At 44.7% G+C, this 23,771-nt stretch overlaps 17 non-coding genes across 17 annotated transcripts; all 17 read left to right on the top strand.

Annotated features, from left to right (window-relative positions):
• Positions 1–514: 514 nt before the first annotated feature.
• Positions 515–705, top strand: LOC141197364 (U2 spliceosomal RNA). The gene has a single exon (XR_012269618.1). It is a non-coding gene; the product is annotated as a U2 spliceosomal RNA (small nuclear RNA).
• A 1,115-nt stretch (positions 706–1,820) lies between these two features.
• LOC141197366 (U2 spliceosomal RNA) lies at positions 1,821–2,011 on the top strand. The gene has a single exon (XR_012269620.1). It is a non-coding gene; the product is annotated as a U2 spliceosomal RNA (small nuclear RNA).
• A 1,115-nt stretch (positions 2,012–3,126) lies between these two features.
• Positions 3,127–3,317, top strand: LOC141197367 (U2 spliceosomal RNA). Its single transcript, XR_012269621.1, has one exon. It is a non-coding gene; the product is annotated as a U2 spliceosomal RNA (small nuclear RNA).
• A 1,115-nt stretch (positions 3,318–4,432) lies between these two features.
• On the top strand, positions 4,433–4,623 carry LOC141197368 (U2 spliceosomal RNA). The gene has a single exon (XR_012269622.1). It is a non-coding gene; the product is annotated as a U2 spliceosomal RNA (small nuclear RNA).
• A 1,115-nt stretch (positions 4,624–5,738) lies between these two features.
• Positions 5,739–5,929, top strand: LOC141197369 (U2 spliceosomal RNA). The gene has a single exon (XR_012269623.1). It is a non-coding gene; the product is annotated as a U2 spliceosomal RNA (small nuclear RNA).
• Positions 5,930–7,044: 1,115 nt separating this feature from the next.
• On the top strand, positions 7,045–7,235 carry LOC141197370 (U2 spliceosomal RNA). The gene has a single exon (XR_012269624.1). It is a non-coding gene; the product is annotated as a U2 spliceosomal RNA (small nuclear RNA).
• A 1,115-nt stretch (positions 7,236–8,350) lies between these two features.
• LOC141197371 (U2 spliceosomal RNA) lies at positions 8,351–8,541 on the top strand. The gene has a single exon (XR_012269625.1). It is a non-coding gene; the product is annotated as a U2 spliceosomal RNA (small nuclear RNA).
• Positions 8,542–9,656: 1,115 nt separating this feature from the next.
• On the top strand, positions 9,657–9,847 carry LOC141197372 (U2 spliceosomal RNA). The gene has a single exon (XR_012269626.1). It is a non-coding gene; the product is annotated as a U2 spliceosomal RNA (small nuclear RNA).
• A 1,115-nt stretch (positions 9,848–10,962) lies between these two features.
• On the top strand, positions 10,963–11,153 carry LOC141197373 (U2 spliceosomal RNA). Its single transcript, XR_012269628.1, has one exon. It is a non-coding gene; the product is annotated as a U2 spliceosomal RNA (small nuclear RNA).
• Positions 11,154–12,268: 1,115 nt separating this feature from the next.
• Positions 12,269–12,459, top strand: LOC141197532 (U2 spliceosomal RNA). Its single transcript, XR_012269782.1, has one exon. It is a non-coding gene; the product is annotated as a U2 spliceosomal RNA (small nuclear RNA).
• A 1,115-nt stretch (positions 12,460–13,574) lies between these two features.
• Positions 13,575–13,765, top strand: LOC141197500 (U2 spliceosomal RNA). The gene has a single exon (XR_012269751.1). It is a non-coding gene; the product is annotated as a U2 spliceosomal RNA (small nuclear RNA).
• A 1,115-nt stretch (positions 13,766–14,880) lies between these two features.
• On the top strand, positions 14,881–15,071 carry LOC141197374 (U2 spliceosomal RNA). The gene has a single exon (XR_012269629.1). It is a non-coding gene; the product is annotated as a U2 spliceosomal RNA (small nuclear RNA).
• Positions 15,072–16,186: 1,115 nt separating this feature from the next.
• On the top strand, positions 16,187–16,377 carry LOC141197375 (U2 spliceosomal RNA). Its single transcript, XR_012269630.1, has one exon. It is a non-coding gene; the product is annotated as a U2 spliceosomal RNA (small nuclear RNA).
• Positions 16,378–17,492: 1,115 nt separating this feature from the next.
• Positions 17,493–17,683, top strand: LOC141197377 (U2 spliceosomal RNA). Its single transcript, XR_012269632.1, has one exon. It is a non-coding gene; the product is annotated as a U2 spliceosomal RNA (small nuclear RNA).
• Positions 17,684–18,798: 1,115 nt separating this feature from the next.
• LOC141197378 (U2 spliceosomal RNA) lies at positions 18,799–18,989 on the top strand. Its single transcript, XR_012269634.1, has one exon. It is a non-coding gene; the product is annotated as a U2 spliceosomal RNA (small nuclear RNA).
• A 2,435-nt stretch (positions 18,990–21,424) lies between these two features.
• LOC141197565 (U2 spliceosomal RNA) lies at positions 21,425–21,621 on the top strand. The gene has a single exon (XR_012269811.1). It is a non-coding gene; the product is annotated as a U2 spliceosomal RNA (small nuclear RNA).
• A 1,115-nt stretch (positions 21,622–22,736) lies between these two features.
• Positions 22,737–22,927, top strand: LOC141197379 (U2 spliceosomal RNA). Its single transcript, XR_012269635.1, has one exon. It is a non-coding gene; the product is annotated as a U2 spliceosomal RNA (small nuclear RNA).
• The last annotated feature ends 844 nt before the right edge of the window (positions 22,928–23,771 follow it).

The raw sequence follows: 23,771 nt of genomic DNA on the forward strand, positions 1-23,771 counted from the left end.
GTTGCTTATGGCGGTCTCTGTGAGCTTCTCAGCGACATTCAGCCAGCCAGGTATCCTGCCTGCAGTAGATGGAATGTGGCAATGGAACGCTGGCTGCGCGTGTCATAATAGGCTCTGAGCCTTTATATACCTGTGCACAGCAGCAGCCACCTTCAGTCTGCTGCTGGACAGCCAGCAGCAGCAGCAGCAGGAGAGGTATGTAATCAGGAGCCCTCCTGCTAAGGGTAGACAGCTGCTCGTTCCACCCCACCCTCCGCCTTAATTGGTTCTCCTCCCTTCCAACGGTGTTGAGGCGGGTGGGAACAGCAGGGGGTGAAGGTGCTGTGTTTAAAGAGGTGGAGTTATGCAGATCTAAAACGCGTGGATTGCAGCAGCAGCAAGCCGAAAAGTGCAGGCATGTAAGGGATCTAGAGGTTGACAACATGTCTTCTTAACGGGAGTCCAGGAGCTCATCTCCACAAATGGACTTTTCAGGATCCTTGGGTGGCTCCGTAGTTTGAAACCAATTCTGGTTATCGCTTCTCGGCCTTTTGGCTAAGATCAAGTGTAGTATCTGTTCTTATCAGTTTAATATCTGATACGTCCCCTATCTGGGGACCATATATTAAATGGATTTTTAGAACAGGGAGATGGAAAAAGAGCTTGCTCTGTCCACTCCACGCATTGACCTGGTATTGCAGTATCTCCAGGACCGGTGCACCCCTTCTTTAATGCAGTTTCTAAAATCAGAAAGAATTGAATTCAATGTTTTTTGTTCATTTTGCTTGTTTGTCGGATTTTGGGATGGACTCTTTGGCTTTGCTTTTCTTCTCCTCATTGGATTTTTCATGTTCAAAGTTGCAGAAGCCAGATTACAAGCTCATTTTGGTTCAACTTCAGCAACTGTGCATTGCATTGCCATGTAATGTGATGCAATGCTATCTTTCTAGCTCTCCCTTTTTACTTCCTTTTGGATAAACAGACATATTAGGCAAGCATTTTGGAGCTTTCACCTAAATAACTACAGGTGGTGAGATAAGCTGCACAATATAATTGACCTTTCAGTATATTGTTGCACGCACACCATCTATTTAGCAAATGCCCTTGTTATCAACAGCAGCCTTTTAAACTCACCTGAGCTAACAGGTATGTGCGCTGGTTACTCTGCTGCGCTTAAAATTTCTTTTTTGGTTTGCTACAATGCCTTTTCTGAAACGTTGTCTCCTTCTGCTGGAACACTGACTTCTTTCATTTAATGCCTGCAGACTATAAAAGAGAACCCAACCCAAAAAGTTTGGTTGATTAGTCTGTGGCATTCTGTTAAACTGTTGCTTATGGCGGTCTCTGTGAGCTTCTCAGCGACATTCAGCCAGCCAGGTATCCTGCCTGCAGTAGATGGAATGTGGCAATGGAACGCTGGCTGCGCGTGTCATAATAGGCTCTGAGCCTTTATATACCTGTGCACAGCAGCAGCCACCTTCAGTCTGCTGCTGGACAGCCAGCAGCAGCAGCAGCAGGAGAGGTATGTAATCAGGAGCCCTCCTGCTAAGGGTAGACAGCTGCTCGTTCCACCCCACCCCCCGCCTTAATTGGTTCTCCTCCCTTCCAACGGTGTTGAGGCGGGTGGGAACAGCAGGGGGTGAAGGTGCTGTGTTTAAAGAGGTGGAGTTATGCAGATCTAAAACGCGTGGATTGCAGCAGCAGCAAGCCGAAAAGTGCAGGCATGTAAGGGATCTAGAGGTTGACAACATGTCTTCTTAACGGGAGTCCAGGAGCTCATCTCCACAAATGGACTTTCCAGGATCCTTGGGTGGCTCCGTAGTTTGAAACCAATTCTGGTTATCGCTTCTCGGCCTTTTGGCTAAGATCAAGTGTAGTATCTGTTCTTATCAGTTTAATATCTGATACGTCCCCTATCTGGGGACCATATATTAAATGGATTTTTAGAACAGGGAGATGGAAAAAGAGCTTGCTCTGTCCACTCCACGCATTGACCTGGTATTGCAGTATCTCCAGGACCGGTGCACCCCTTCTTTAATGCAGTTTCTAAAATCAGAAAGAATTGAATTCAATGTTTTTTGTTCATTTTGCTTGTTTGTCGGATTTTGGGATGGACTCTTTGGCTTTGCTTTTCTTCTCCTCATTGGATTTTTCATGTTCAAAGTTGCAGAAGCCAGATTACAAGCTCATTTTGGTTCAACTTCAGCAACTGTGCATTGCATTGCCATGTAATGTGATGCAATGCTATCTTTCTAGCTCTCCCTTTTTACTTCCTTTTGGATAAACAGACATATTAGGCAAGCATTTTGGAGCTTTCACCTAAATAACTACAGGTGGTGAGATAAGCTGCACAATATAATTGACCTTTCAGTATATTGTTGCACACACACCATCTATTTAGCAAATGCCCTTGTTATCAACAGCAGCCTTTTAAACTCACCTGAGCTAACAGGTATGTGCGCTGGTTACTCTGCTGCGCTTAAAATTTCTTTTTTGGTTTGCTACAATGCCTTTTCTGAAACGTTGTCTCCTTCTGCTGGAACACTGACTTCTTTCATTTAATGCCTGCAGACTATAAAAGAGAACCCAACCCAAAAAGTTTGGTTGATTAGTCTGTGGCATTCTGTTAAACTGTTGCTTATGGCGGTCTCTGTGAGCTTCTCAGCGACATTCAGCCAGCCAGGTATCCTGCCTGCAGTAGATGGAATGTGGCAATGGAACGCTGGCTGCGCGTGTCATAATAGGCTCTGAGCCTTTATATACCTGTGCACAGCAGCAGCCACCTTCAGTCTGCTGCTGGACAGCCAGCAGCAGCAGCAGCAGGAGAGGTATGTAATCAGGAGCCCTCCTGCTAAGGGTAGACAGCTGCTCGTTCCACCCCACCCCCCGCCTTAATTGGTTCTCCTCCCTTCCAACGGTGTTGAGGCGGGTGGGAACAGCAGGGGGTGAAGGTGCTGTGTTTAAAGAGGTGGAGTTATGCAGATCTAAAACGCGTGGATTGCAGCAGCAGCAAGCCGAAAAGTGCAGGCATGTAAGGGATCTAGAGGTTGACAACATGTCTTCTTAACGGGAGTCCAGGAGCTCATCTCCACAAATGGACTTTTCAGGATCCTTGGGTGGCTCCGTAGTTTGAAACCAATTCTGGTTATCGCTTCTCGGCCTTTTGGCTAAGATCAAGTGTAGTATCTGTTCTTATCAGTTTAATATCTGATACGTCCCCTATCTGGGGACCATATATTAAATGGATTTTTAGAACAGGGAGATGGAAAAAGAGCTTGCTCTGTCCACTCCACGCATTGACCTGGTATTGCAGTATCTCCAGGACCGGTGCACCCCTTCTTTAATGCAGTTTCTAAAATCAGAAAGAATTGAATTCAATGTTTTTTGTTCATTTTGCTTGTTTGTCGGATTTTGGGATGGACTCTTTGGCTTTGCTTTTCTTCTCCTCATTGGATTTTTCATGTTCAAAGTTGCAGAAGCCAGATTACAAGCTCATTTTGGTTCAACTTCAGCAACTGTGCATTGCATTGCCATGTAATGTGATGCAATGCTATCTTTCTAGCTCTCCCTTTTTACTTCCTTTTGGATAAACAGACATATTAGGCAAGCATTTTGGAGCTTTCACCTAAATAACTACAGGTGGTGAGATAAGCTGCACAATATAATTGACCTTTCAGTATATTGTTGCACACACACCATCTATTTAGCAAATGCCCTTGTTATCAACAGCAGCCTTTTAAACTCACCTGAGCTAACAGGTATGTGCGCTGGTTACTCTGCTGCGCTTAAAATTTCTTTTTTGGTTTGCTACAATGCCTTTTCTGAAACGTTGTCTCCTTCTGCTGGAACACTGACTTCTTTCATTTAATGCCTGCAGACTATAAAAGAGAACCCAACCCAAAAAGTTTGGTTGATTAGTCTGTGGCATTCTGTTAAACTGTTGCTTATGGCGGTCTCTGTGAGCTTCTCAGCGACATTCAGCCAGCCAGGTATCCTGCCTGCAGTAGATGGAATGTGGCAATGGAACGCTGGCTGCGCGTGTCATAATAGGCTCTGAGCCTTTATATACCTGTGCACAGCAGCAGCCACCTTCAGTCTGCTGCTGGACAGCCAGCAGCAGCAGCAGCAGGAGAGGTATGTAATCAGGAGCCCTCCTGCTAAGGGTAGACAGCTGCTCGTTCCACCCCACCCCCCGCCTTAATTGGTTCTCCTCCCTTCCAACGGTGTTGAGGCGGGTGGGAACAGCAGGGGGTGAAGGTGCTGTGTTTAAAGAGGTGGAGTTATGCAGATCTAAAACGCGTGGATTGCAGCAGCAGCAAGCCGAAAAGTGCAGGCATGTAAGGGATCTAGAGGTTGACAACATGTCTTCTTAACGGGAGTCCAGGAGCTCATCTCCACAAATGGACTTTTCAGGATCCTTGGGTGGCTCCGTAGTTTGAAACCAATTCTGGTTATCGCTTCTCGGCCTTTTGGCTAAGATCAAGTGTAGTATCTGTTCTTATCAGTTTAATATCTGATACGTCCCCTATCTGGGGACCATATATTAAATGGATTTTTAGAACAGGGAGATGGAAAAAGAGCTTGCTCTGTCCACTCCACGCATTGACCTGGTATTGCAGTATCTCCAGGACCGGTGCACCCCTTCTTTAATGCAGTTTCTAAAATCAGAAAGAATTGAATTCAATGTTTTTTGTTCATTTTGCTTGTTTGTCGGATTTTGGGATGGACTCTTTGGCTTTGCTTTTCTTCTCCTCATTGGATTTTTCATGTTCAAAGTTGCAGAAGCCAGATTACAAGCTCATTTTGGTTCAACTTCAGCAACTGTGCATTGCATTGCCATGTAATGTGATGCAATGCTATCTTTCTAGCTCTCCCTTTTTACTTCCTTTTGGATAAACAGACATATTAGGCAAGCATTTTGGAGCTTTCACCTAAATAACTACAGGTGGTGAGATAAGCTGCACAATATAATTGACCTTTCAGTATATTGTTGCACACACACCATCTATTTAGCAAATGCCCTTGTTATCAACAGCAGCCTTTTAAACTCACCTGAGCTAACAGGTATGTGCGCTGGTTACTCTGCTGCACTTAAAATTTCTTTTTTGGTTTGCTACAATGCCTTTTCTGAAACGTTGTCTCCTTCTGCTGGAACACTGACTTCTTTCATTTAATGCCTGCAGACTATAAAAGAGAACCCAACCCAAAAAGTTTGGTTGATTAGTCTGTGGCATTCTGTTAAACTGTTGCTTATGGCGGTCTCTGTGAGCTTCTCAGCGACATTCAGCCAGCCAGGTATCCTGCCTGCAGTAGATGGAATGTGGCAATGGAACGCTGGCTGCGCGTGTCATAATAGGCTCTGAGCCTTTATATACCTGTGCACAGCAGCAGCCACCTTCAGTCTGCTGCTGGACAGCCAGCAGCAGCAGCAGCAGGAGAGGTATGTAATCAGGAGCCCTCCTGCTAAGGGTAGACAGCTGCTCGTTCCACCCCACCCCCCGCCTTAATTGGTTCTCCTCCCTTCCAACGGTGTTGAGGCGGGTGGGAACAGCAGGGGGTGAAGGTGCTGTGTTTAAAGAGGTGGAGTTATGCAGATCTAAAACGCGTGGATTGCAGCAGCAGCAAGCCGAAAAGTGCAGGCATGTAAGGGATCTAGAGGTTGACAACATGTCTTCTTAACGGGAGTCCAGGAGCTCATCTCCACAAATGGACTTTTCAGGATCCTTGGGTGGCTCCGTAGTTTGAAACCAATTCTGGTTATCGCTTCTCGGCCTTTTGGCTAAGATCAAGTGTAGTATCTGTTCTTATCAGTTTAATATCTGATACGTCCCCTATCTGGGGACCATATATTAAATGGATTTTTAGAACAGGGAGATGGAAAAAGAGCTTGCTCTGTCCACTCCACGCATTGACCTGGTATTGCAGTATCTCCAGGACCGGTGCACCCCTTCTTTAATGCAGTTTCTAAAATCAGAAAGAATTGAATTCAATGTTCTTTGTTCATTTTGCTTGTTTGTCGGATTTTGGGATGGACTCTTTGGCTTTGCTTTTCTTCTCCTCATTGGATTTTTCATGTTCAAAGTTGCAGAAGCCAGATTACAAGCTCATTTTGGTTCAACTTCAGCAACTGTGCATTGCATTGCCATGTAATGTGATGCAATGCTATCTTTCTAGCTCTCCCTTTTTACTTCCTTTTGGATAAACAGACATATTAGGCAAGCATTTTGGAGCTTTCACCTAAATAACTACAGGTGGTGAGATAAGCTGCACAATATAATTGACCTTTCAGTATATTGTTGCACACACACCATCTATTTAGCAAATGCCCTTGTTATCAACAGCAGCCTTTTAAACTCACCTGAGCTAACAGGTATGTGCGCTGGTTACTCTGCTGCGCTTAAAATTTCTTTTTTGGTTTGCTACAATGCCTTTTCTGAAACGTTGTCTCCTTCTGCTGGAACACTGACTTCTTTCATTTAATGCCTGCAGACTATAAAAGAGAACCCAACCCAAAAAGTTTGGTTGATTAGTCTGTGGCATTCTGTTAAACTGTTGCTTATGGCGGTCTCTGTGAGCTTCTCAGCGACATTCAGCCAGCCAGGTATCCTGCCTGCAGTAGATGGAATGTGGCAATGGAACGCTGGCTGCGCGTGTCATAATAGGCTCTGAGCCTTTATATACCTGTGCACAGCAGCAGCCACCTTCAGTCTGCTGCTGGACAGCCAGCAGCAGCAGCAGCAGGAGAGGTATGTAATCAGGAGCCCTCCTGCTAAGGGTAGACAGCTGCTCGTTCCACCCCACCCCCCGCCTTAATTGGTTCTCCTCCCTTCCAACGGTGTTGAGGCGGGTGGGAACAGCAGGGGGTGAAGGTGCTGTGTTTAAAGAGGTGGAGTTATGCAGATCTAAAACGCGTGGATTGCAGCAGCAGCAAGCCGAAAAGTGCAGGCATGTAAGGGATCTAGAGGTTGACAACATGTCTTCTTAACGGGAGTCCAGGAGCTCATCTCCACAAATGGACTTTTCAGGATCCTTGGGTGGCTCCGTAGTTTGAAACCAATTCTGGTTATCGCTTCTCGGCCTTTTGGCTAAGATCAAGTGTAGTATCTGTTCTTATCAGTTTAATATCTGATACGTCCCCTATCTGGGGACCATATATTAAATGGATTTTTAGAACAGGGAGATGGAAAAAGAGCTTGCTCTGTCCACTCCACGCATTGACCTGGTATTGCAGTATCTCCAGGACCGGTGCACCCCTTCTTTAATGCAGTTTCTAAAATCAGAAAGAATTGAATTCAATGTTTTTTGTTCATTTTGCTTGTTTGTCGGAGTTTGGGATGGACTCTTTGGCTTTGCTTTTCTTCTCCTCATTGGATTTTTCATGTTCAAAGTTGCAGAAGCCAGATTACAAGCTCATTTTGGTTCAACTTCAGCAACTGTGCATTGCATTGCCATGTAATGTGATGCAATGCTATCTTTCTAGCTCTCCCTTTTTACTTCCTTTTGGATAAACAGACATATTAGGCAAGCATTTTGGAGCTTTCACCTAAATAACTACAGGTGGTGAGATAAGCTGCACAATATAATTGACCTTTCAGTATATTGTTGCACACACACCATCTATTTAGCAAATGCCCTTGTTATCAACAGCAGCCTTTTAAACTCACCTGAGCTAACAGGTATGTGCGCTGGTTACTCTGCTGCGCTTAAAATTTCTTTTTTGGTTTGCTACAATGCCTTTTCTGAAACGTTGTCTCCTTCTGCTGGAACACTGACTTCTTTCATTTAATGCCTGCAGACTATAAAAGAGAACCCAACCCAAAAAGTTTGGTTGATTAGTCTGTGGCATTCTGTTAAACTGTTGCTTATGGCGGTCTCTGTGAGCTTCTCAGCGACATTCAGCCAGCCAGGTATCCTGCCTGCAGTAGATGGAATGTGGCAATGGAACGCTGGCTGCGCGTGTCATAATAGGCTCTGAGCCTTTATATACCTGTGCACAGCAGCAGCCACCTTCAGTCTGCTGCTGGACAGCCAGCAGCAGCAGCAGCAGGAGAGGTATGTAATCAGGAGCCCTCCTGCTAAGGGTAGACAGCTGCTCGTTCCACCCCACCCCCCGCCTTAATTGGTTCTCCTCCCTTCCAACGGTGTTGAGGCGGGTGGGAACAGCAGGGGGTGAAGGTGCTGTGTTTAAAGAGGTGGAGTTATGCAGATCTAAAACGCGTGGATTGCAGCAGCAGCAAGCCGAAAAGTGGAGGCATGTAAGGGATCTAGAGGTTGACAACATGTCTTCTTAACGGGAGTCCAGGAGCTCATCTCCACAAATGGACTTTTCAGGATCCTTGGGTGGCTCCGTAGTTTGAAACCAATTCTGGTTATCGCTTCTCGGCCTTTTGGCTAAGATCAAGTGTAGTATCTGTTCTTATCAGTTTAATATCTGATACGTCCCCTATCTGGGGACCATATATTAAATGGATTTTTAGAACAGGGAGATGGAAAAAGAGCTTGCTCTGTCCACTCCACGCATTGACCTGGTATTGCAGTATCTCCAGGACCGGTGCACCCCTTCTTTAATGCAGTTTCTAAAATCAGAAAGAATTGAATTCAATGTTTTTTGTTCATTTTGCTTGTTTGTCGGATTTTGGGATGGACTCTTTGGCTTTGCTTTTCTTCTCCTCATTGGATTTTTCATGTTCAAAGTTGCAGAAGCCAGATTACAAGCTCATTTTGGTTCAACTTCAGCAACTGTGCATTGCATTGCCATGTAATGTGATGCAATGCTATCTTTCTAGCTCTCCCTTTTTACTTCCTTTTGGATAAACAGACATATTAGGCAAGCATTTTGGAGCTTTCACCTAAATAACTACAGGTGGTGAGATAAGCTGCACAATATAATTGACCTTTCAGTATATTGTGGCACACACAACATCTATTTAGCAAATGCCCTTGTTATCAACAGCAGCCTTTTAAACTCACCTGAGCTAACAGGTATGTGCGCTGGTTACTCTGCTGCGCTTAAAATTTCTTTTTTGGTTTGCTACAATGCCTTTTCTGAAACGTTGTCTCCTTCTGCTGGAACACTGACTTCTTTCATTTAATGCCTGCAGACTATAAAAGAGAACCCAACCCAAAAAGTTTGGTTGATTAGTCTGTGGCATTCTGTTAAACTGTTGCTTATGGCGGTCTCTGTGAGCTTCTCAGCGACATTCAGCCAGCCAGGTATCCTGCCTGCAGTAGATGGAATGTGGCAATGGAACGCTGGCTGCGCGTGTCATAATAGGCTCTGAGCCTTTATATACCTGTGCACAGCAGCAGCCACCTTCAGTCTGCTGCTGGACAGCCAGCAGCAGCAGCAGCAGGAGAGGTATGTAATCAGGAGCCCTCCTGCTAAGGGTAGACAGCTGCTCGTTCCACCCCACCCCCCGCCTTAATTGGTTCTCCTCCCTTCCAACGGTGTTGAGGCGGGTGGGAACAGCAGGGGGTGAAGGTGCTGTGTTTAAAGAGGTGGAGTTATGCAGATCTAAAACGCGTGGATTGCAGCAGCAGCAAGCCGAAAAGTGCAGGCATGTAAGGGATCTAGAGGATGACAACATGTCTTCTTAACGGGAGTCCAGGAGCTCATCTCCACAAATGGACTTTTCAGGATCCTTGGGTGGCTCCGTAGTTTGAAACCAATTCTGGTTATCGCTTCTCGGCCTTTTGGCTAAGATCAAGTGTAGTATCTGTTCTTATCAGTTTAATATCTGATACGTCCCCTATCTGGGGACCATATATTAAATGGATTTTTAGAACAGGGAGATGGAAAAAGAGCTTGCTCTGTCCACTCCACGCATTGACCTGGTATTGCAGTATCTCCAGGACCGGTGCACCCCTTCTTTAATGCAGTTTCTAAAATCAGAAAGAATTGAATTCAATGTTTTTTGTTCATTTTGCTTGTTTGTCGGATTTTGGGATGGACTCTTTGGCTTTGCTTTTCTTCTCCTCATTGGATTTTTCATGTTCAAAGTTGCAGAAGCCAGATTACAAGCTCATTTTGGTTCAACTTCAGCAACTGTGCATTGCATTGCCATGTAATGTGATGCAATGCTATCTTTCTAGCTCTCCCTTTTTACTTCCTTTTGGATAAACAGACATATTAGGCAAGCATTTTGGAGCTTTCACCTAAATAACTACAGGTGGTGAGATAAGCTGCACAATATAATTGACCTTTCAGTATATTGTTGCACACACACCATCTATTTAGCAAATGCCCTTGTTATCAACAGCAGCCTTATAAACTCACCTGAGCTAACAGGTATGTGCGCTGGTTACTCTGCTGCGCTTAAAATTTATTTTTTGGTTTGCTACAATGCCTTTTCTGAAACGTTGTCTCCTTCTGCTGGAACACTGACTTCTTTCATTTAATGCCTGCAGACTATAAAAGAGAACCCAACCCAAAAAGTTTGGTTGATTAGTCTGTGGCATTCTGTTAAACTGTTGCTTATGGCGGTCTCTGTGAGCTTCTCAGCGACATTCAGCCAGCCAGGTATCCTGCCTGCAGTAGATGGAATGTGGCAATGGAACGCTGGCTGCGCGTGTCATAATAGGCTCTGAGCCTTTATATACCTGTGCACAGCAGCAGCCACCTTCAGTCTGCTGCTGGACAGCCAGCAGCAGCAGCAGCAGGAGAGGTATGTAATCAGGAGCCCTCCTGCTAAGGGTAGACAGCTGCTCGTTCCACCCCACCCCGCGCCTTAATTGGTTCTCCTCCCTTCCAACGGTGTTGAGGCGGGTGGGAACAGCAGGGGGTGAAGGTGCTGTGTTTAAAGAGGTGGAGTTATGCAGATCTAAAACGCGTGGATTGCAGCAGCAGCAAGCCGAAAAGTGCAGGCATGTAAGGGATCTAGAGGTTGACAACATGTCTTCTTAACGGGAGTCCAGGAGCTCATCTCCACAAATGGACTTTTCAGGATCCTTGGGTGGCTCCGTAGTTTGAAACCAATTCTGGTTATCGCTTCTCGGCCTTTTGGCTAAGATCAAGTGTAGTATCTGTTCTTATCAGTTTAATATCTGATACGTCCCCTATCTGGGGACCATATATTAAATGGATTTTTAGAACAGGGAGATGGAAAAAGAGCTTGCTCTGTCCACTCCACGCATTGACCTGGTATTGCAGTATCTCCAGGACCGGTGCACCCCTTCTTTAATGCAGTTTCTAAAATCAGAAAGAATTGAATTCAATGTTTTTTGTTCATTTTGCTTGTTTGTCGGATTTTGGGATGGACTCTTTGGCTTTGCTTTTCTTCTCCTCATTGGATTTTTCATGTTCAAAGTTGCAGAAGCCAGATTACAAGCTCATTTTGGTTCAACTTCAGCAACTGTGCATTGCATTGCCATGTAATGTGATGCAATGCTATCTTTCTAGCTCTCCCTTTTTACTTCCTTTTGGATAAACAGACATATTAGGCAAGCATTTTGGAGCTTTCACCTAAATAACTACAGGTGGTGAGATAAGCTGCACAATATAATTGACCTTTCAGTATATTGTTGCACACACACCATCTATTTAGCAAATGCCCTTGTTATCAACAGCAGCCTTTTAAACTCACCTGAGCTAACAGGTATGTGCGCTGGTTACTCTGCTGCGCTTAAAATTTATTTTTTGGTTTGCTACAATGCCTTTTCTGAAACGTTGTCTCCCTCTGCTGGAACACTGACTTCTTTCATTTAATGCCTGCAGACTATAAAAGAGAACCCAACCCAAAAAGTTTGGTTGATTAGTCTGTGGCATTCTGTTAAACTGTTGCTTATGGCGGTCTCTGTGAGCTTCTCAGCGACATTCAGCCAGCCAGGTATCCTGCCTGCAGTAGATGGAATGTGGCAATGGAACGCTGGCTGCGCGTGTCATAATAGGCTCTGAGCCTTTATATACCTGTGCACAGCAGCAGCCACCTTCAGTCTGCTGCTGGACAGCCAGCAGCAGCAGCAGCAGGAGAGGTATGTAATCAGGAGCCCTCCTGCTAAGGGTAGACAGCTGCTCGTTCCACCCCACCCCCCGCCTTAATTGGTTCTCCTCCCTTCCAACGGTGTTGAGGCGGGTGGGAACAGCAGGGGGTGAAGGTGCTGTGTTTAAAGAGGTGGAGTTATGCAGATCTAAAACGCGTGGATTGCAGCAGCAGCAAGCCGAAAAGTGCAGGCATGTAAGGGATCTAGAGGTTGACAACATGTCTTCTTAACGGGAGTCCAGGAGCTCATCTCCACAAATGGACTTTTCAGGATCCTTGGGTGGCTCCGTAGTTTGAAACCAATTCTGGTTATCGCTTCTCGGCCTTTTGGCTAAGATCAAGTGTAGTATCTGTTCTTATCAGTTTAATATCTGATACGTCCCCTATCTGGGGACCATATATTAAATGGATTTTTAGAACAGGGAGATGGAAAAAGAGCTTCCTCTGTCCACTCCACGCATTGACCTGGTATTGCAGTATCTCCAGGACCGGTGCACCCCTTCTTTAATGCAGTTTCTAAAATCAGAAAGAATTGAATTCAATGTTTTTTGTTCATTTTGCTTGTTTGTCGGATTTTGGGATGGACTCTTTGGCTTTGCTTTTCTTCTCCTCATTGGATTTTTCATGTTCAAAGTTGCAGAAGCCAGATTACAAGCTCATTTTGGTTCAACTTCAGCAACTGTGCATTGCATTGCCATGTAATGTGATGCAATGCTATCTTTCTAGCTCTCCCTTTTTACTTCCTTTTGGATAAACAGACATATTAGGCAAGCATTTTGGAGCTTTCACCTAAATAACTACAGGTGGTGAGATAAGCTGCACAATATAATTGACCTTTCAGTATATTGTTGCACACACACCATCTATTTAGCAAATGCCCTTGTTATCAACAGCAGCCTTTTAAACTCACCTGAGCTAACAGGTATGTGCGCTGGTTACTCTGCTGCGCTTAAAATTTCTTTTTTGGTTTGCTACAATGCCTTTTCTGAAACGTTGTCTCCTTCTGCTGGAACACTGACTTCTTTCATTTAATGCCTGCAGACTATAAAAGAGAACCCAACCCAAAAAGTTTGGTTGATTAGTCTGTGGCATTCTGTTAAACTGTTGCTTATGGCGGTCTCTGTGAGCTTCTCAGCGACATTCAGCCAGCCAGGTATACTGCCTGCAGTAGATGGAATGTGGCAATGGAACGCTGGCTGCGCGTGTCATAATAGGCTCTGAGCCTTTATATACCTGTGCACAGCAGCAGCCACCTTCAGTCTGCTGCTGGACAGCCAGCAGCAGCAGCAGCAGGAGAGGTATGTAATCAGGAGCCCTCCTGCTAAGGGTAGACAGCTGCTCGTTCCACCCCACCCCCCGCCTTAATTGGTTCTCCTCCCTTCCAACGGTGTTGAGGCGGGTGGGAACAGCAGGGGGTGAAGGTGCTGTGTTTAAAGAGGTGGAGTTATGCAGATCTAAAACGCGTGGATTGCAGCAGCAGCAAGCCGAAAAGTGCAGGCATGTAAGGGATCTAGAGGTTGACAACATGTCTTCTTAACGGGAGTCCAGGAGCTCATCTCCACAAATGGACTTTTCAGGATCCTTGGGTGGCTCCGTAGTTTGAAACCAATTCTGGTTATCGCTTCTCGGCCTTTTGGCTAAGATCAAGTGTAGTATCTGTTCTTATCAGTTTAATATCTGATACGTCTCCTATCTGGGGACCATATATTAAATGGATTTTTAGAACAGGGAGATGGAAAAAGAGCTTGCTCTGTCCACTCCACGCATTGACCTGGTATTGCAGTATCTCCAGGACCGGTGCACCCCTTCTTTAATGCAGTTTCTAAAATCAGAAAGAATTGAATTCAATGTTTTTTGTTCATTTTGCTTGTTTGTCGGATTTTGGGATGGACTCTTTGGCTTTGCTTTTCTTCTCCTCATTGGATTTTTCATGTTCAAAGTTGCAGAAGCCAGATTACAAGCTCATTTTGGTTCAACTTCAGCAACTGTGCATTGCATTGCCATGTAATGTGATGCAATGCTATCTTTCTAGCTCTCCCTTTTTACTTCCTTTTGGATAAACAGACATATTAGGCAAGCATTTTGGAGCTTTCACCTAAATAACTACAGGTGGTGAGATAAGCTGCACAATATAATTGACCTTTCAGTATATTGTTGCACACACACCATCTATTTAGCAAATGCCCTTGTTATCAACAGCAGCCTTTTAAACTCACCTGAGCTAACAGGTATGTGCGCTGGTTACTCTGCTGCGCTTAAAATTTCTTTTTTGGTTTGCTACAATGCCTTTTCTGAAACGTTGTCTCCTTCTGCTGGAACACTGACTTCTTTCATTTAGTGCCTGCAGACTATAAAACAGAACCCAACCCAAAAAGTTTGGTTGATTAGTCTGTGGCATTCTGTTAAACTGTTGCTTATGGCGGTCTCTGTGAGCTTCTCAGCGACATTCAGCCAGCCAAGTATCCTGCCTGCAGTAGATGGAATGTGGCAATGGAACGCTGGCTGCGCGTGTCATAATAGGCTCTGAGCCTTTATATACCTGTGCACAGCAGCAGCCACCTTCAGTCTGCTGCTGGACAGCCAGCAGCAGCAGCAGCAGGAGAGGTATGTAATCAGGAGCCCTCCTGCTAAGGGTAGACAGCTGCTCGTTCCACCCCACCCCCCGCCTTAATTGGTTCTCCTCCCTTCCAACGGTGTTGAGGCGGGTGGGAACAGCAGGGGGTGAAGGTGCTGTGTTTAAAGAGGTGGAGTTATGCAGATCTAAAACGCGTGGATTGCAGCAGCAGCAAGCCGAAAAGTGCAGGCATGTAAGGGATCTAGAGGTTGACAACATGTCTTCTTAACGGGAGTCCAGGATCTCATCTCCACAAATGGACTTTTCAGGATCCTTGGGTGGCTCCGTAGTTTGAAACCAATTCTGGTTATCGCTTCTCGGCCTTTTGGCTAAGATCAAGTGTAGTATCTGTTCTTATCAGTTTAATATCTGATACGTCCCCTATCTGGGGACCATATATTAAATGGATTTTTAGAACAGGGAGATGGAAAAAGAGCTTGCTCTGTCCACTCCACGCATTGACCTGGTATTGCAGTATCTCCAGGACCGGTGCACCCCTTCTTTAATGCAGTTTCTAAAATCAGAAAGAATTGAATTCAATGTTTTTTGTTCATTTTGCTTGTTTGTCGGATTTTGGGATGGACTCTTTGGCTTTGCTTTTCTTCTCCTCATTGGATTTTTCATGTTCAAAGTTGCAGAAGCCAGATTACAAGCTCATTTTGGTTCAACTTCAGCAACTGTGCATTGCATTGCCATGTAATGTGATGCAATGCTATCTTTCTAGCTCTCCCTTTTTACTTCCTTTTGGATAAACAGACATATTAGGCAAGCATTTTGGAGCTTTCACCTAAATAACTACAGGTGGTGAGATAAGCTGCACAATATAATTGACCTTTCAGTATATTGTTGCACACACACCATCTATTTAGCAAATGCCCTTGTTATCAACAGCAGCCTTTTAAACTCACCTGAGCTAACAGGTATGTGCGCTGGTTACTCTGCTGCGCTTAAAATTTCTTTTTTGGTTTGCTACAATGCCTTTTCTGAAACGTTGTCTCCTTCTGCTGGAACACTGACTTCTTTCATTTAGTGCCTGCAGACTATAAAAGAGAACCCAACCCAAAAAGTTTGGTTGATTAGTCTGTGGCATTCTGTTAAACTGTTGCTTATGGCGGTCTCTGTGAGCTTCTCAGCGACATTCAGCCAGCCAGGTATCCTGCCTGCAGTAGATGGAATGTGGCAATGGAACGCTGGCTGCGCGTGTCATAATAGGCTCTGAGCCTTTATATACCTGTGCACAGCAGCAGCCACCTTCAGTCTGCTGCTGGACAGCCAGCAGCAGCAGCAGCAGGAGAGGTATGTAATCAGGAGCCCTCCTGCTAAGGGTAGACAGCTGCTCGTTCCACCCCACCCCCCGCCTTAATTGGTTCTCCTCCCTTCCAACGGTGTTGAGGCGGGTGGGAACAGCAGGGGGTGAAGGTGCTGTGTTTAAAGAGGTGGAGTTATGCAGATCTAAAACGCGTGGATTGCAGCAGCAGCAAGCCGAAAAGTGCAGGCATGTAAGGGATCTAGAGGTTGACAACATGTCTTCTTAACGGGAGTCCAGGAGCTCATCTCCACAAATGGACTTTTCAGGATCCTTGGGTGGCTCCGTAGTTTGAAACCAATTCTGGTTATCGCTTCTCGGCCTTTTGGCTAAGATCAAGTGTAGTATCTGTTCTTATCAGTTTAATATCTGATACGTCCCCTATCTGGGGACCATATATTAAATGGATTTTTAGAACAGGGAGATGGAAAAAGAGCTTGCTCTGTCCACTCCACGCATTGACCTGGTATTGCAGTATCTCCAGGACCGGTGCACCCCTTCTTTAATGCAGTTTCTAAAATCAGAAAGAATTGAATTCAATGTTTTTTGTTCATTTTGCTTGTTTGTCGGATTTTGGGATGGACTCTTTGGCTTTGCTTTTCTTCTCCTCATTGGATTTTTCATGTTCAAAGTTGCAGAAGCCAGATTACAAGCTCATTTTGGTTCAACTTCAGCAACTGTGCATTGCATTGCCATGTAATGTGATGCAATGCTATCTTTCTAGCTCTCCCTTTTTACTTCCTTTTGGATAAACAGACATATTAGGCAAGCATTTTGGAGCTTTCACCTAAATAACTACAGGTGGTGAGATAAGCTGCACAATATAATTGACCTTTCAGTATATTGTTGCACACACACCATCTATTTAGCAAATGCCCTTGTTATCAACAGCAGCCTTTTAAACTCACCTGAGCTAACAGGTATGTGCGCTGGTTACTCTGCTGCGCTTAAAATTTCTTTTTTGGTTTGCTACAATGCCTTTTCTGAAACGTTGTCTCCTTCTGCTGGAACACTGACTTCTTTCATTTAATGCCTGCAGACTATAAAAGAGAACCCAACCCAAAAAGTTTGGTTGATTAGTCTGTGGCATTCTGTTAAACTGTTGCTTATGGCGGTCTCTGTGAGCTTCTCAGCGACATTCAGCCAGCCAGGTATCCTGCCTGCAGTAGATGGAATGTGGCAATGGAACGCTGGCTGCGCGTGTCATAATAGGCTCTGAGCCTTTATATACCTGTGCACAGCAGCAGCCACCTTCAGTCTGCTGCTGGACAGCCAGCAGCAGCAGCAGCAGGAGAGGTATGTAATCAGGAGCCCTCCTGCTAAGGGTAGACAGCTGCTCGTTCCACCCCACCCCCCGCCTTAATTGGTTCTCCTCCCTTCCAACGGTGTTGAGGCGGGTGGGAACAGCAGGGGGTGAAGGTGCTGTGTTTAAAGAGGTGGAGTTATGCAGATCTAAAACGCGTGGATTGCAGCAGCAGCAAGCCGAAAAGTGCAGGCATGTAAGGGATCTAGAGGTTGACAACATGTCTTCTTAACGGGAGTCCAGGAGCTCATCTCCACAAATGGACTTTTCAGGATCCTTGGGTGGCTCCGTAGTTTGAAACCAATTCTGGTTATCGCTTCTCGGCCTTTTGGCTAAGATCAAGTGTAGTATCTGTTCTTATCAGTTTAATATCTGATACGTCCCCTATCTGGGGACCATATATTAAATGGATTTTTAGAACAGGGAGATGGAAAAAGAGCTTGCTCTGTCCACTCCACGCATTGACCTGGTATTGCAGTATCTCCAGGACCGGTGCACCCCTTCTTTAATGCAGTTTCTAAAATCAGAAAGAATTGAATTCAATGTTTTTTGTTCATTTTGCTTGTTTGTCGGATTTTGGGATGGACTCTTTGGCTTTGCTTTTCTTCTCCTCATTGGATTTTTCATGTTCAAAGTTGCAGAAGCCAGATTACAAGCTCATTTTGGTTCAACTTCAGCAACTGTGCATTGCATTGCCATGTAATGTGATGCAATGCTATCTTTCTAGCTCTCCCTTTTTACTTCCTTTTGGATAAACAGACATATTAGGCAAGCATTTTGGAGCTTTCACCTAAATAACTACAGGTGGTGAGATAAGCTGCACAATATAATTGACCTTTCAGTATATTGTTGCACACACACCATCTATTTAGCAAATGCCCTTGTTATCAACAGCAGCCTTTTAAACTCACCTGAGCTAACAGGTATGTGCGCTGGTTACTCTGCTGCGCTTAAAATTTCTTTTTTGGTTTGCTACAATGCCTTTTCTGAAACGTTGTCTCCTTCTGCTGGAACACTGACTTCTTTCATTTAATGCCTGCAGACTATAAAAGAGAACCCAACCCAAAAAGTTTGGTTGATTAGTCTGTGGCATTCTGTTAAACTGTTGCTTATGACGGTCTCTGTGAGCTTCTCAGCGACATTCAGCCAGCCAGGTATCCTGCCTGCAGTAGATGGAATGTGGCAATGGAACGCTGGCTGCGCGTGTCATAATAGGCTCTGAGCCTTTATATACCTGTGCACAGCAGCAGCCACCTTCAGTCTGCTGCTGGACAGCCAGCAGCAGCAGCAGCAGGAGAGGTATGTAATCAGGAGCCCTCCTGCTAAGGGTAGACAGCTGCTCGTTCCACCCCACCCCCCGCCTTAATTGGTTCTCCTCCCTTCCAACGGTGTTGAGGCGGGTGGGAACAGCAGGGGGTGAAGGTGCTGTGTTTAAAGAGGTGGAGTTATGCAGATCTAAAACGCGTGGATTGCAGCAGCAGCAAGCCGAAAAGTGCAGGCATGTAAGGGATCTAGAGGTTGACAACATGTCTTCTTAACGGGAGTCCAGGAGCTCATCTCCACAAATGGACTTTTCAGGATCCTTGGGTGGCTCCGTAGTTTGAAACCAATTCTGGTTATCGCTTCTCGGCCTTTTGGCTAAGATCAAGTGTAGTATCTGTTCTTATCAGTTTAATATCTGATACGTCCCCTATCTGGGGACCATATATTAAATGGATTTTTAGAACAGGGAGATGGAAAAAGAGCTTGCTCTGTCCACTCCACGCATTGACCTGGTATTGCAGTATCTCCAGGACCGGTGCACCCCTTCTTTAATGCAGTTTCTAAAATCAGAAAGAATTGAATTCAATGTTTTTTGTTCATTTTGCTTGTTTGTCGGATTTTGGGATGGACTCTTTGGCTTTGCTTTTCTTCTCCTCATTGGATTTTTCATGTTCAAAGTTGCAGAAGCCAGATTACAAGCTCATTTTGGTTCAACTTCAGCAACTGTGCATTGCATTGCCATGTAATGTGATGCAATGCTATCTTTCTAGCTCTCCCTTTTTACTTCCTTTTGGATAAACAGACATATTAGGCAAGCATTTTGGAGCTTTCACCTAAATAACTACAGGTGGTGAGATAAGCTGCACAATATAATTGACCTTTCAGTATATTGTTGCACACACACCATCTATTTAGCAAATGCCCTTGTTATCAACAGCAGCCTTTTAAACTCACCTGAGCTAACAGGTATGTGCGCTGGTTACTCTGCTGCGCTTAAAATTTCTTTTTTGGTTTGCTACAATGCCTTTTCTGAAACGTTGTCTCCTTCTGCTGGAACACTGACTTCTTTCATTTAATGCCTGCAGACTATAAAAGAGAACCCAACCCAAAAAGTTTGGTTGATTAGTCTGTGGCATTCTGTTAAACTGTTGCTTATGGCGGTCTCTGTGAGCTTCTCAGCGACATTCAGCCAGCCAGGTATCCTGCCTGCAGTAGATGGAATGTGGCAATGGAACGCTGGCTGCGCGTGTCATAATAGGCTCTGAGCCTTTATATACCTGTGCACAGCAGCAGCCACCTTCAGTCTGCTGCTGGACAGCCAGCAGCAGCAGCAGGAGAGGTATGTAATCAGGAGCCCTCCTGCTAAGGGTAGACAGCTGCTCGTTCCACCCCACCCCCCGCCTTAATTGGTTCTCCTCCCTTCCAACGGTGTTGAGGCGGGTGGGAACAGCAGGGGGTGAAGGTGCTGTGTTTAAAGAGGTGGAGTTATGCAGATCTAAAACGCGTGGATTGCAGCAGCAGCAAGCCGAAAAGTGCAGGCATGTAAGGGATCTAGAGGTTGACAACATGTCTTCTTAACGGGAGTCCAGGAGCTCATCTCCACAAATGGACTTTTCAGGATCCTTGGGTGGCTCCGTAGTTTGAAACCAATTCTGGTTATCGCTTCTCGGCCTTTTGGCTAAGATCAAGTGCAGTGATCTAGCGGTTGCTGCCTTGGTCTTGGCTGGGAGGTGCTTGGGGTACCCGGCTCCTTGGCCTGGGGGGATCGCTACACTCATCGGTGGAGCTAAACCCCCCTGCTGCTATTAGGGAGTCGGATTAGTCCCTGGGCAACGAGAGGCGATCACCTTGTCACCACACATAGCTGTGGGGAGCAACTGTCGCCACACATAGCTGTGGTGGCAACATTTGGAGGATTAAAAGGAAAAACGGAAGGAAAACGGATCGTTGAGATGGAGTTTTGGAAAAAGAAGAGATGCTTACGTTTTTTTGTGAAACGGGAGACGGAAGAAACTTTTTTGGAAGAAAAATGGATTCTGGAAATTTTGAGGAAACATGAAGTTTTGGAGAAGGATATCTACTGTATGCAAGAAATAAAGCAAGGTAAAGTTTGTGATGTGACTCTAGTTTCTGAGGAAAAGTGCATTCATTTTTTCAAAGGCTGGAGTGAAGAGGATTCTGGGAAAATTGGAGTAAGTGCATCATTCATGGGGAAACCGAAGAGTGTGATAATTTACATGGACAATCCGTTTGTGGAAATAGAGGAGATAATGGTTTTTTTGGAATCTAAATGTAAGATGGTAAAGTTTCAGAAATTATACAGGAACAAAGTTGGTATTTGGAACGGAAAGAGACGTTTTTTGGTGTGGACAACAGGAGAAGAAAATTTGCATAATGGGAGGATTATGGTAAACGGGAGTTCTGGGTATTGTTACATGGAAAGCAGCAAAGGAACTTTTGAAAAGAACTTTGGAGGACAAAAGGAAGATATTGGTGATAAAATGAAGAAGGAAGTTGATGCGATAATTATAGAGGAGAATAAGCAGGGAAAAGAAGTTGAAAGTTTAAAGGTGAAGAAAAAGGTAACGGTACAGGAAAATTGTGGATCAAGGAAAGTATCTGGTGAAAAGAAAGAAGTAAAAGAGGAAAAGGGTAAAGTTTTGGAGAAGGTGGTGACTTTCAGAGATGATGAGGAAGAGTATGATTGGGAACAGATGCGGTTAGAGCATGAGGAGGAAGAAAAGAAGTTAAGGGGTTTTGTTGGGAGGAAAGTAAAAGGGAAAAAGGGGATATTTAGTTTGGGAAACCGGGTGAAGTAATGTCAGTTGTGATTTGTTTGGAAACTGTTGAAACTGTAAAGGAATTGTTATGTTTAACTTTATATATATTAATTCAAATGAAAAAATATAAATATAATATCTAAACACGATGATGGAACTAAAATCTTGAGTTTAGTGATATATGATTTAAGATTATAAAACTTAATTTCTGAGTGTTTGGAAAAAAAAAAAAAAAAAAAAAAAAATCTGTTCTTATCAGTTTAATATCTGATACGTCCCCTATCTGGGGACCATATATTAAATGGATTTTTAGAACAGGGAGATGGAAAAAGAGCTTGCTCTGTCCACTCCACGCATTGACCTGGTATTGCAGTATCTCCAGGACCGGTGCACCCCTTCTTTAATGCAGTTTCTAAAATCAGAAAGAATTGAATTCAATGTTTTTTGTTCATTTTGCTTGTTTGTCGGATTTTGGGATGGACTCTTTGGCTTTGCTTTTCTTCTCCTCATTGGATTTTTCATGTTCAAAGTTGCAGAAGCCAGATTACAAGCTCATTTTGGTTCAACTTCAGCAACTGTGCATTGCATTGCCATGTAATGTGATGCAATGCTATCTTTCTAGCTCTCCCTTTTTACTTCCTTTTGGATAAACAGACATATTAGGCAAGCATTTTGGAGCTTTCACCTAAATAACTACAGGTGGTGAGATAAGCTGCACAATATAATTGACCTTTCAGTATATTGTTGCACACACACCATCTATTTAGCAAATGCCCTTGTTATCAACAGCAGCCTTTTAAACTCACCTGAGCTAACAGGTATGTGCGCTGGTTACTCTGCTGCGCTTAAAATTTCTTTTTTGGTTTGCTACAATGCCTTTTCTGAAACGTTGTCTCCTTCTGCTGGAACACTGACTTCTTTCATTTAATGCCTGCAGACTATAAAAGAGAACCCAACCCAAAAAGTTTGGTTGATTAGTCTGTGGCATTCTGTTAAACTGTTGCTTATGGCAGTCTCTGTGAGCTTCTCAGCGACATTCAGCCAGCCAGGTATCCTGCCTGCAGTAGATGGAATGTGGCAATGGAACGCTGGCTGCGCGTGTCATAATAGGCTCTGAGCCTTTATATACCTGTGCACAGCAGCAGCCACCTTCAGTCTGCTGCTGGACAGCCAGCAGCAGCAGCAGCAGGAGAGGTATGTAATCAGGAGCCCTCCTGCTAAGGGTAGACAGCTGCTCGTTCCACCCCACCCCCCGCCTTAATTGGTTCTCCTCCCTTCCAACGGTGTTGAGGCGGGTGGGAACAGCAGGGGGTGAAGGTGCTGTGTTTAAAGAGGTGGAGTTATGCAGATCTAAAACGCGTGGATTGCAGCAGCAGCAAGCCGAAAAGTGCAGGCATGTAAGGGATCTAGAGGTTGACAACATGTCTTCTTAACGGGAGTCCAGGAGCTCATCTCCACAAATGGACTTTTCAGGATCCTTGGGTGGCTCCGTAGTTTGAAACCAATTCTGGTTATCGCTTCTCGGCCTTTTGGCTAAGATCAAGTGTAGTATCTGTTCTTATCAGTTTAATATCTGATACGTCCCCTATCTGGGGACCATATATTAAATGGATTTTTAGAACAGGGAGATGGAAAAAGAGCTTGCTCTGTCCACTCCACGCATTGACCTGGTATTGCAGTATCTCCAGGACCGGTGCACCCCTTCTTTAATGCAGTTTCTAAAATCAGAAAGAATTGAATTCAATGTTTTTTGTTCATTTTGCTTGTTTGTCGGATTTTGGGATGGACTCTTTGGCTTTGCTTTTCTTCTCCTCATTGGATTTTTCATGTTCAAAGTTGCAGAAGCCAGATTACAAGCTCATTTTGGTTCAACTTCAGCAACTGTGCATTGCATTGCCATGTAATGTGATGCAATGCTATCTTTCTAGCTCTCCCTTTTTACTTCCTTTTGGATAAACAGACATATTAGGCAAGCATTTTGGAGCTTTCACCTAAATAACTACAGGTGGTGAGATAAGCTGCACAATATAATTGACCTTTCAGTATATTGTTGCACACACACCATCTATTTAGCAAATGCCCTTGTTATCAACAGCAGCCTTTTAAACTCACCTGAGCTAACAGGTATGTGCGCTGGTTACTCTGCTGCGCTTAAAATTTCTTTTTTGGTTTGCTACAATGCCTTTTCTGAAACGTTGTCTCCTTCTGCTGGAACACTGACTTCTTTCATTTAATGCCTGCAGACTATAAAAGAGAACCCAACCCAAAAAGTTTGGTTGATTAGTCTGTGGCATTCTGTTAAACTGTTGCTTATGGCGGTCTCTGTGAGCTTCTCAGCGACATTCAGCCAGCCAGGTATCCTGCCTGCAGTAGATGGAATGTGGCAATGGAACGCTGGCTGCGCGTGTCATAATAGGCTCTGAGCCTTTATATACCTGTGCACAGCAGCAGCCACCTTCAGTCTGCTGCTGGACAGCCAGCAGCAGCAGCAGCAGGAGAGGTATGTAATCAGGAGCCCTCCTGCTAAGGGTAGACAGCTGCTCGTTCC

Source organism: Phyllobates terribilis, unplaced genomic scaffold (assembly GCF_046119375.1).
Source record: "Phyllobates terribilis strain yellow unplaced genomic scaffold, ASM4611937v1 Scaffold_84__1_contigs__length_6523798, whole genome shotgun sequence".
In the NCBI taxonomy this organism is placed as follows: Eukaryota; Metazoa; Chordata; class Amphibia; order Anura; family Dendrobatidae; genus Phyllobates; species Phyllobates terribilis.